The sequence below is a fragment of the Parasteatoda tepidariorum genome, chromosome 1, assembly GCF_982258835.1.
Source record: "Parasteatoda tepidariorum strain Cologne lab strain chromosome 1, Ptep-v5.0, whole genome shotgun sequence".
Classification (NCBI taxonomy): Eukaryota; Metazoa; Arthropoda; class Arachnida; order Araneae; family Theridiidae; genus Parasteatoda; species Parasteatoda tepidariorum.
Genome location: NC_141755.1, coordinates 130,570,842 through 130,583,139, shown reverse-complemented (window position 1 = coordinate 130,583,139; position 12,298 = coordinate 130,570,842).

The following is a 12,298-nucleotide window of genomic DNA, read 5'->3' as shown; positions in this document are numbered from 1 at the left end:
TACTTAACTTTTATCATAATAGCTTGATTTGCAAAAGATTCAAAATTTTGCACTTCTTAATTGTTAGAAATAAACAAACAAACAAAAAAACTTGGAACTATTAATAAATTCAAGAACTAAAAAGAAGAATTTAAAATTTGGCATTTCTTAAATATTAGAAATAAGCCAAACGAAACTTTCAAAACTTGTAACTACTAACAAACTCTAAGTCAGGAATGACTTGACATTCTTCAGTAATGTAATATGCCAAACAAAATTATGCTTGGAAATGTTGAAAATTTTGTTAAGTATCCTAATATTTTACTTCAAATAGTATGATTTGATATAATCATGTTGGAAAAGTGCAAAATTCTGTTCTTAAATATCCTTTAACAACTTTTTTTCCAATCTTATTGCCTAAAAAAGAATTAATTTTAAATCACAACCAGTTAAACTCAAATTAAAATACAGTTTTATCAAAACTATGGGTTTTTGACAGTTTCTGACGTTTTTGACAGAGGGGTTTTCGGCATGACGATTAAACCATGGTATAAAGCGGTAAAAACCGTCATGTGTCAAAAACTTGCCAACCCTGTCGCAAACATTACTAATTTTTTTGAATAAACAAAGTTGATTGATTTATGTCCAAATCCAAAAGAGGAAAAATAAGTTTTGTTATAATTTTATTTATAAAAATGAAACCAACTAAAGATTTATAAATTTAAAATCAGTAATTAGAACACATTAAATTATTATTTTATCCAAAAAGTTTTTAATAAATTAAAATAAAGTAAAAAATAGCCTAACAAATTTAATTACTTTTTAATTTAATTCTTTATGGGCACCTTAAGTTAGATTTCCTTTTGCAATAAATTCAATAAAGTAAAATAATATTTAAACATATAATATCAAAATTTATTTTCACATTTAAAAATAAAGAAAGTTTTGTCTCAAATTTTTTTTTACCTAATTAAGAAACACTTCTTTATAAATTCTTTTCAATAATAGAACAGCGTTCAGAACAAGGTAACGACGACGATTACAAAGTCAGTCCCACTGAAAATAATCTACAAGAAACGATATCAAGTCGCGACAAAGAAGTAAAAAAAAACTAAGAGATGCGGAAACGAACATGCGAGATCACGATATACGTTCTCAAAACTGATTCTGATTCTGCCTCTCATCAATCAAGGCCGTTTCAATATAACGATACGAACATATTCTTCCCCAGCGTGAGTTGGCATCGGAATGTAAGAGATCCTTGCGTGTTTTGTATCGCTATATTGTTCGTCTTCTTTACTCGACGGTTTAAATCAGATTTCTGATGCATCGCCTGGAACGAAAGTCGCTGTGTCGGCCTACCGATACAGGCGTTAAATCGATATGTCGCGATTTATCAATTTGTAGCCCAGTCCTAATTGTGACCAATTAAAGCAAATTATTGATCAAGACAGAAATGTTTCTACACAAACCATTGCATTAGAGCTTGACGTTTGTCCTATGTATTTATCATTTTTACAGGATTGTTTTTTTTGGCGGGAAACTCTTTACTCAACCCGATATATATATATATATATATATATATATATATATATATATATATATATATATATATATATATATATATATATATATATATATATATATATATATATATATATATATATATATATATATATATATATATATATATATATATATATATATATATATATGAAACGAGCCTTTTTGACTCCAGCGGCTCAAGATCAAACGGACGTGATACTAATTCCTTACTCTCGTATTATAAATAACTATCGAGAAAACTATCGCCAAATGACGTGACATTTCGCATTGCAAACTAAAATTAACCGTTCATTGTGAGTAATTATTCATTGTTATATTTGAAGGGATAACTTTTCATATATTGCTCAAATTCGGTTAAATAATATGAGGGTAAAGATTCAATTTTGGGGTACCTTCTGATAGTTGAAGGTTGTCGGAAGATCTGTCTCCACACTCTAACTGTAGTTCTTCATTTGGAATTTACTATTCATATGAAAAAGTTATCCCAGAAGTGTGACTTTATTTTGTCTTTATTTTTTTAAATCTTATTATACACTACCTTTCATGATTTTCAATACATCTCCATTCATTAACAAGAAAAATGGGGTACTTTCAATACCCTATTATGCCCTGTAGCTTACGTATTAAGACAAAGCCCATTTCCCGTAAAGTCCGCTAGCCACATATTTCTGGGCTTTTACAGTGCACAAAATGAAAGATATCACCCGGAATAACTTTTGCTCTAATGATCAGATTTTCGTGAATTAAGTGCCGATTTTTTTGGATGAAAGAAACTACCTCAAATATCTAATTAAGTATCAGAATCAGACATAAAAACGCACTTTCTCTGACTAAACATGTGAGAAATAATTACTGAGAAACGTTGTTTATAACGAACTTATTAAAATAAGAATGATTAGAATTTGAAATTACTTGTGTATTTTTTGTAAATGTTGGAAAAGTAATTAAATCAAATTAATCGAAACTAATAGTAATTATAAGTATTACTTTAATTAGTAACGTGGATAAAATAGAAGTAAGGCATAAGTTTACACTTTTTTCATGGCATAACCCAGCCAATCCATCGCAATCAGTCAATTGATCTACTGCGTTAAGAAAAAACTAATTAATGACTCCCCAAAGTTTTAGATAATACGACCATAGATATGTATTATTTTTAATTCAACCGCGTAATACTCGCGAGAAACCTAATAAAATGGATACAAAGCTACTCATTTCATTTCCAAAGGTAGTCGACGTCTGGAGAAGCTGATTAATAATAAATTTATGACAACCAAAATAAAATAATTTATCTCTCTGCAAAATTTATTAATAAAAAAAAACTGCTAAAATAACACCAAAAGCATCGTTTTGTATGAAATTCAAAACAAGAAAAACTAGCATTTCAATTTTGTAGCAAATTTATCCAGATTACAAAATAAGCAAAGAAGGAAAAGTTATTTTTAAGTAACAAAATGTATTGAAAATTTTACAGTTTAAATATGTTTTAAAATAAAATAAGTTGATCGAAAAGAAAATTACAAACAAATTTCGAAGTCTGGGAAAGGCACCAGGAACATAAATTAAATTGGCTCATAACTTATAACAAATTACATCAATTAATAAATTTAAGTAAAGGCGAATATAAAACTTTGTGTATCCACGAGTTATAATGCAAAATTCAATATTCAAGAAATATTTGAATAACAGTTTTTAATTGTATTTATAATTTGCCCTTTATTCCGGTTAATTCTACCATGAACTGAAAATCAGAAAATTGCTAGTATTTATAATTATTTTCCCCAATGATTTTCAGACATAAGACATATTTTACAGTCCACATCAAATTTATTAAATCAATACAATAATTATTCAAATGACCTGATTTCTTATACCAGGCATTTCTCTTTATAAACATTAACTAAAGTTTATTTCCGAATAATAATAGGATTGAATATTACCCATAATCATCCTGAACTAAATCTCCCAGATCAAAATATTTACCCATCTTGAATAGAACAAACTTTTAGTTTTCGAGGAAAACTTATTCGATTATTTCATAAGAAAAAAGGTGAACAGTAAGGATTAATAAGGATTAAAAGGTGAACTTTAAGGATTAATATTCTAAATGGAAAGCAATGTATTTTAAAATGAAATAAAATTTACCTAATAAAGATCCCTGCCCCTATTTTGAGGGTCAGAAATCTAAATTCATTAAAAAAGTATGCTTATTCAGAGACATAGTGTTTTTGTGTTTGATGCTGTAACTTAATAATTAGCTCTAACTTGTTAGCTTACTTGAAATCACATCATTGAACCTCGTTCTTGGAGCTTAGGTTTTGAACATCAGATTAAAAAAAGTTATTCCAGGTGATAAAATAGGCAAAACTTTACTTTTTATGAACATGCCCTGAAATGAAAATTTCAAAAGAAAAGTGCATTTGATAACTGAAACATATGCAGAATTCTTGTGGTAAGTTGTTCAACGTAACGTTTTTAGAATTTGCTTAGGTTGTTTAGGTTTGAAATGATAATAGTAGTATTTAATTTACGTCGGAAAACTAGATAGTAATAGTACTTTTACATACGTCGCACTAGGACTGCACAATGAGTTATTGGTGACGAACTAAATATTACTATTATCTAGTATTAATATTACTATGACATAATCTCAAGGATATAACTAGATATTAATATGGACTGCGTTTGAAAATTTGCAGTAAATAGAATTTGTTCTTTTTTAAAAGAAGATTTTTCGTTCCTGTGAAGTTGTATTAATTTAAAACTGATATCAATAGAAGGGAGTTACGTAATTAGATTGATTCTCAAATCGATTTCGACAGCTCCTTCAATAGAGAAGTGTGCAGGCTATAGGATGTTTCTATGTTAAGTGTTGTCATCAATTGGAAATTCAGGAATCATGTAAAGTGTATCTGATTAGAAAAGTCAAGTTTGGGTAAAAAAGCGAATATAAATATTGCATCAAGCAATACAAACATTGAATGAATAAATCTTACCGATTATCGCTTCTTGAAAGAAGTTTTCCGATATTCTCTTAAAAGAACTATCAAGAGCCATTAACTGCCTGAACATTAACATCTTCCGCAAAACCTCACATCAGGAAAATGTTTATAAGAGGGGATATCCAAAAGAAATGGATTCAGAACGTCCTCTTATGACAAGGTTGAAGCGATAAAAACTGTAGTGTATCGATATATACAAGTCGCCACCGAACCTTGAGGTTTCAGGTCTGTGTGTCAGCAAGAAAAACAGACGAATAAAAGGAAACCCCTTCGTTATGATCGCCGTATTTATCCACGCGCCCACGTGTGTACGGGAGCCGTAATTAGCAGTCGTGATACCGTTTGGTAACAGTCTCAATCTGTTAACATTGAATCAACCTATTGGCAATATTCCTTTAAACTATATAGAATTAATACCATTAACGGTATATATTGAGTTCGCTTAATATATTTCCTCCGTGAGTTATATATAGGAGTGAAGTATTTGCTACCCACAGAAGCTAAATATTATAAGAAATCATAACATGCAGCATGTCACACCATTTAGTGTTGTTACCTCAGCAAAGTGGATTGCCGTAATGTTAGGATTATCTGGACTAATGAAGACATGGATATTGCACCAGAGATCTGCTGGAGAAAGCTACACTGACGAATAATATCTGGTTCTGAAAAGATTTAGTTTGTGCTATAGACCATTTTATCAGCTGGTATCCAACCTACTATCAAGCATTTAGAGGATTTTATTATAATAATCAGGGGTCTGTTTTGAAGAAAATATCACAAAATATCTTTTCATGAAAACGGACCCTTCACAAAATATTTTAACTTAGAAACGGACCCTTCACAAAATAATTTATCTTTTAATCGGACCCTTCACAAATTTGTTTATCTTCATTATTGTTTTGTTAATCGAATAAACCCTTCCCAGGAAGGGGGGGGGGGAAGAAAGACAGACGTAAACGAACTAAATTTCGTCTTCCGCAGACGCTTCTTCCTTTATTCGTCCGAGATTAATATTCTGCGTTCAGCAGTCGGCTAAATGCCAAATATTTGTATGTTGCATCGCTTATTTAGTAGCTGCATTTGCTGTTTATTTTTTAAAATTTAATTTTCTTAATTATAATTTTACAGCATTGAGCATAATCTTGTATGTCTTTGCAATTTAGAAACTCCTTGAAAAAGTTTTGCAATAACGGACCCTATTTGCACAAATTCACAAAAGCGGACCATGGTTGAAAGAATGTGACTTAACTTTTATTTTATATTCACAAATTACGAGTAATTTTTTCACAATTTTACAAAAAACGGACCTTTCACAAAATGTCTGGACAGACCCCTGATAATAGAAGAAACAGTTTTTTTTGTGATCTTCTATAACTAGATGGGATCGTGGATGCCAGATCATTTTTTACTATTGGTCTGTGATTCAATCTACTGAAAAACTTCATTCTTTTAGTGCAACTGATATGTGAAGAAAGTCAGGATTGTGAAGAAAAATGTTTCAAAGAATTCAAAAGAATGAAGACGAGTGAGTGTCCCGAAATCTCAAAGTATGATTTGGTCTCCTCCTATGTTCACACTACTGCTCTCTTGGGCGACTTTAGAAAAATTTGAATAGTCGCTTCAAAATTATAAAAATTGAAACTGAAATCGTGTAGATGTAAACTCAATATAATTGGAATAATATAAAATTTTTGAGAAGCTAATGAACTACTGTAGTGACCAATGACAAAAATCGCTACTTTAATAAAGGAAGATTCAAGAGAAATTTCCATTGAGCTTATTATATTATGTAATTCTTTCATTTTTGAATAAAATATTATATTTATAATTTTTTGTTCTTTGTATTTCGAAAAAAAGGGAAACACAAAAATAAAGAGATGTATTGAAATATTATGAGTGGTAGTGTGACAGTTATTATGTGTGACAGTTTATAACAAGTAAAAAGTAGACACTATAGTAAAAGAGTTTTATATTTTGAATAAAAATATATTTTTTAACTAAAAGTGAAATAACTTCTTAATCTGTTATGCATTTTCAAATATTTCAATTTCTCACAATCTTTAATCTTATACTGTCCTGTGTTTTATTTTCTCCAACCATGAATTTTTTAAAATTGCATTTACGCTCGCGCTTAGGGCAATTTACGTAGTATTCAATGTCTAAATAAATTTTTTTTGTTGATAGTAATTGCAAGATTGAGAAATTCCATCTCATCATTCAAAAGGAAATGAAATTTTTTAGGGAATGAGTAGGAAAAAGGTAACCCCTTCATCTCTGGTTGAAACTAAATTTTGTAGGGAGAAAAAGTGATGCGTATTGCACCCACACAAAATGAAATCTTTTAAAAAACGTTTCGTCTCTGAGTCACAAATACTTCATTTCCAAACGTATATGAAGCTTGATAAATGTCTGGAAAATACTATTCTTTCAAGGTTAAAGGGTTGCATATATTTCCCAAACAAAAAACAAAATGTTTTCGAAAATGCGGCTATCATATTTTATGAAACAGAAATAAGGTTCATCTATTAGGACGAATGGTACATACTTAAAATTCTGTTCCGCTGCATGCAACAACTTATGGTCCAAGGAAAATGACCTAATATCCATATTTCAAATGGCACTATTATTAATATATTCGATTAGAAAATAAATATTAGTAAGCAAATTCTACCGAATTTTGGGCTAAATTTTCAACCAAAAAAATTAGCTTTCTATTAATTGTGAAATATCGAATTTAAACTTAAAGGAAAAATAATTAAATACGAAATAAGATATTTCTAAACAAAATAAATAAACATAAATCGGACGATTGGAAGCAAAAAAACGTTTCATCGCCGATTTGTTTTGAAGTATACTTTGGTTGAAATTGCATTCATCAGTAACACGTACTAGTATTTATTCTAAGCAGCATTAGTGCCCATTATTTTTTGACAAATGGCCTCCCTAAAATAGAACAATTTATCAGAAATTAAGTTTTGGCATTAATTCTTTTTAGCAATTTTTTCTTCACATTTTATCAATGAGAAACGGCGGATAAAGCTACTAACAGAGATGGACTTTCAAATTGTCTGTTCATTAAAAGTTAAATTGTTGTAATTAAATATCAAAATACTAATGATTAATAAAAATAACAAAACCATTTAAATACTACCTTATCAAAAAAGATATACATGAAAAAATGAAAGTGTTAAATTATAAATATATAATTTTCAGAAATTTCTATTCTAATTTGTTGAAATTCTGAGTAACAGCTTTTCTTTCATTTCGACAACTCGTAAAGCTCTTTAATGTAATGGATTTTTCAACTTTTTCAAATAAAAAACAGCTTTCCGCACGGATCCTTTCAGACTAAATTTTCAAACTATTTTAGGACATTTAATGTATATGAAATGTTATTCGGAAATTGCAACTAAATCGTGAATGAATTATGGTGGAACTAATTCAATACGCATCATCTATGAAATTATACTTAATCTCAAAAAATAAAATTTTTTTTTGCTATAAAGTGTCAGAATAATGAAATAGTCAAATGAATAATTTAGAAATAAATGGACACTACGCAATGGAGCTTACATTTTTTAAACGGATATTTATATTTTCAGCTTTACATTTATTCTGTAATTTATGTCACTTTGATCTTTCCCTGCACCTATAATAAGGTTATAAAGAATTTTAAACGTCCATTTACTTCTGGGTTGTATTTAAAAAAATATGAAACTGGAGTATTGCAGGCATATGTTCTGGGGATGCTGAAAAGGGTTAAGGAGAAGGTAGAAAGCGTTAAAACAAGGAAGGGGTTCCGAATCACGTGTTATAAACCCTAATTGTAAGGCTTATTGTGAAACAAAGAAAAAGAAGAAAAAAAAGAGAATTTTTTTTAACCCTTAACGGACAGTCATTTAAACGGCACTTTTACTTATAGGGAGTCTGCAATCTCTTTATTATTTTTATCACACTTATTGTTGTCATGATTGCAACAATTTAACTGCAATTAATTACATAACTATGATTAATTATAATAACTATGATTAATTATATGGTAGGAAGTAAACTTCATATACTTCCAGACCGTTAAGGGTTAAAAAATTAAAAAATAACTTCTATAGATTTCACATTTTTCTTGATTTCTGTTTAAGTACTATAATCATTTTGAATTATATTCAATAAAATTACTTAAAGGGCCTCAATTTTTTTTTGTGAAAATGTGGCTTTATACATTAGAACTACTAAAAATCTATTTCTCATTGGAATAAAAGTTATCTTCTTGTGACAGCGTTTCACAATAAGTTCCTACAATGACATCACGCAACTCGTAGAGCGATTTTGCCACAGTCCGAAATAGTGTTTTTATCTTAAAGTTTTTAACTTGCAAATTTTGAGGTTGGAAATTCATTTAAAGACAAAGTACACTTCTACCATTTAGTAGTCAAAACCTTTTTGTGGTGTATTGGTTGAGAGTGTGGTGCCCTACGAGTGTGATGCCTTATTTTTTCTATTCGAAGCAAGCTCAGAAGGGGAAGATAAATGGAGTAACAGTTCTTTGTAGCTTTGTTTTGAGTCTATGTCCATTAAAGCAGAGGTGCCATCAATTACAATTTGTCCTCAATCATTACGCTTTAATTGTCAAGATTACTATTTACTTTCAAATAATAAAAATTATACTTTTTAAGAATTTCCGTAATAAGCTGTTTAAAATAAGTTTATTTTCCTCTCCATTACCAAGAGTTACGAAATTTGGTGGGCTGCAACTAATCTGAGATTTTTTTTCTACTCCTCAAACAATTCTACAAATTAAAAAACAATGTTTTGATAGAAACAAATAAAAAAAGGAAAGAAACTTTATATATTTTTCCTTCCAGCAAACTAATCTTCTCTCCTTATGGAAGAGCATATTAGAATATTAACTAAAACTGATGCTGTGAGCATAAGTCTTTTGAGGTTCAAGTGCAAGATGACAAAAAAAGCCATGAAGGCTAGTTTTTGACTAAGACCTTGAAAATTCATTCCATTTAATTTTATCATCTTATAAAGTTTCAACGTTGTATAATTTTTAAATTAGGTTTATTATTTTTTATCTAAATGCTACTTTTATGTTTAATAGTAAATCCGTGCATATTTTTATTAAAATTATCTACTTATATCAAATTAGGTTGTATATACACCTTAAAATTGCTCTAATTTATATTCCGTTTATATTTTGGTGCTCTGATTTCTGATAGCTAAATAGGAAAGTTGGCACCTCTGCTAAAGTCAGCATTTTGAAATATGAGACTCTAGGGTAAAGTCTTGATTAGAATATTAAAAAGGCACGGAAGAAAATTGAGATTTCGGAGGTGGAATAAAAATTAAATTTTAAAAAACAAAATTAAGTCAAAAATAAGCTATCGATGTTTTGTGATAGATGAAACAATTTGGTGAGAAAACAATTTGATTTAATGGAAAGCTCCTCTATACTTATGCCAAAAGGAATAACTAACTTTAACAAATCCATTTACATATGTTTAAAAATGGTTACTTTTTCTCAAAAAAAGAAACGTTTTTTGTGTTTTCGACCTGAATGTGAGGGTTGAAAAATTTCAGGCACACAATTGTGTGTTATTTTACATCTACAAATATCTTAAATTTCCCCCTACGGATAGGAACTGCAAGATTGAAAGCTCTCTTGCTATTTGAGTAAAAATTTCGTTTTAACGCAATTTAATTTTGCGAGCTCTTGGGTGCGTAATGCCATATGAGTTTGCTACTGTGTTTGTTCGCTTTTGAATCTTTTAACTATAAGGTCGGTATTAAATTTGATTATAGGTTAGAATCTTTTGATGATAAGGTCTCAATTAAATTTGATCCTAAGTAAAATCACATCGATTGAATGTAAACAAAATGAAAATGGTGTCCTTTAAGGCTTAACCGCCTTCCTGAGAAAATTTGAAAAATATTTACTTAAAAACTAAACATTAAAAAAAAAATTTTTGGAATTTTTATTGGTAGCTTCATTTACACGTGATTGAATATTTCATAGTAGTATCTGTTATGAAATAAAAATCTTGTTTCAAGGTCATCATATGCTTCAGACGCGTATAAATGTTTACGATTTATGGAACATTTAATAATTTTTTCGTATTTAAAACAAAATTGCTTTTTAATTCATTCAATCTTCATTGTGAAATGAATTGAACAAAAGTTTATTCCTCTTTTAACAGAGCTTTCTTGTCCGTGGTTAGACTTTATCCAAGTTAGATAACTTACCCTGAAAAGTAGGTTATATACAGCTAAGCTTATGTCATTTATATAAAAAATAGGAACGACACTACAGGTGAATACTATTCAGCTTCAAAGTTAAAAGCATTGTGCATTAATTTGGTAGTAAATGTCGCGGATGAATGTTATCGGAAAATTTATCAAATAAAGCATATTTTATGTCCACTTTCTCTCCTCCGGACGAATATTGTGGATACGGGCCTGGTACGTTTTCTGGTAAAATATTGATAGATTTCGAAGAAATATTTTTTCCACTATACATTAAAAAAATTAAATCTTCGAAGAAGGGTTTCATAATGTAATCAAACTTAAGAGATATTTTACTTTCTAATATGACCTCTAATAATAAGAATAAAAGTTTATGGCTAACAGCAGAAATATTTTGCATTAAGAAAAATTTTTTTAAACAGAAGTTTCTGATTTGTACAGTTTGCTGACAATGTATTTAGAAGAAAATGTTCTCATTGCTTAATTAATAACTTGCCAGCCTTTTTTTTTGTTTTCTATGAAACGAAAAATTAATAATGAATTACAGTAAACTGTAATAATTAGAACACACATTTATACTTGTCACTGAATTTTGTTTCTATAATATATTTTACTAGAAAGACAAATAGAATTAAATGATGAGCAACCAAAAATTTTTTTAGAAATGTTAACATTTTTATTATTTTTTGATGTAACTAGATATATTTTTTACCTGGTATTTATCTCCAGAATATTATTTGCTGTGCAATACTGTCAGAAAATGATGCCTTCAATTTTATGCCGCTGATTAATATTGAGAACTCTGAAATATTTCAAATTTTTAATTCGTCAAATTCTCGAAATATGAAGGCCTTGAATTTCTGAAAGCGTTTCGCCAAGAAGTGCACAATTAAAAAAATGGAACATTAATTTTTATAAAAACTTGCATCCAGCTGTAATTGGGGAAAAATTAAAAATTTTAGGATTTAATTTTATCTAAGAATTCGAAATAGCATTCTTAATTGAGACTAATGATAGAAGCCTTGTTATTAATATTATCTTTAGACGCTAAAGACAGTAGCTTTCTCAGGAAAAAAAACACCCTTTTAGTTTAATCTTAGTCATAGTCAGCTATCCGCAAGCACAGCAAAGAACCAAAATGATGTAAGAGTATTGAACAATTATTCATTTAGCTTGATAGGCTTTGGAAATATCTGAGAGTTAAAATTATTTACAAATTGCGTTTGAAGTGTGATCACGTTTGTAAGGTTTTTTTTTATATTTATTGTTCACACATTAAATTTATTCAACGAAAACTAATTCCGACCAGTATGACAAAATCTAATACATGAATCGTGAATATAATACATGAAACGCGTCAGTTTAAGTAAAACGTTTTCTTTTAAACATGCACTGTTTATTTTATTATACATTCTTTCCAGAATGTAATCATAAGCCCTTAAGAAATATTTCATTATAAAAGCTCTATCAGAACGTAATAAATAGCTGAAAACAAATTTGTTATT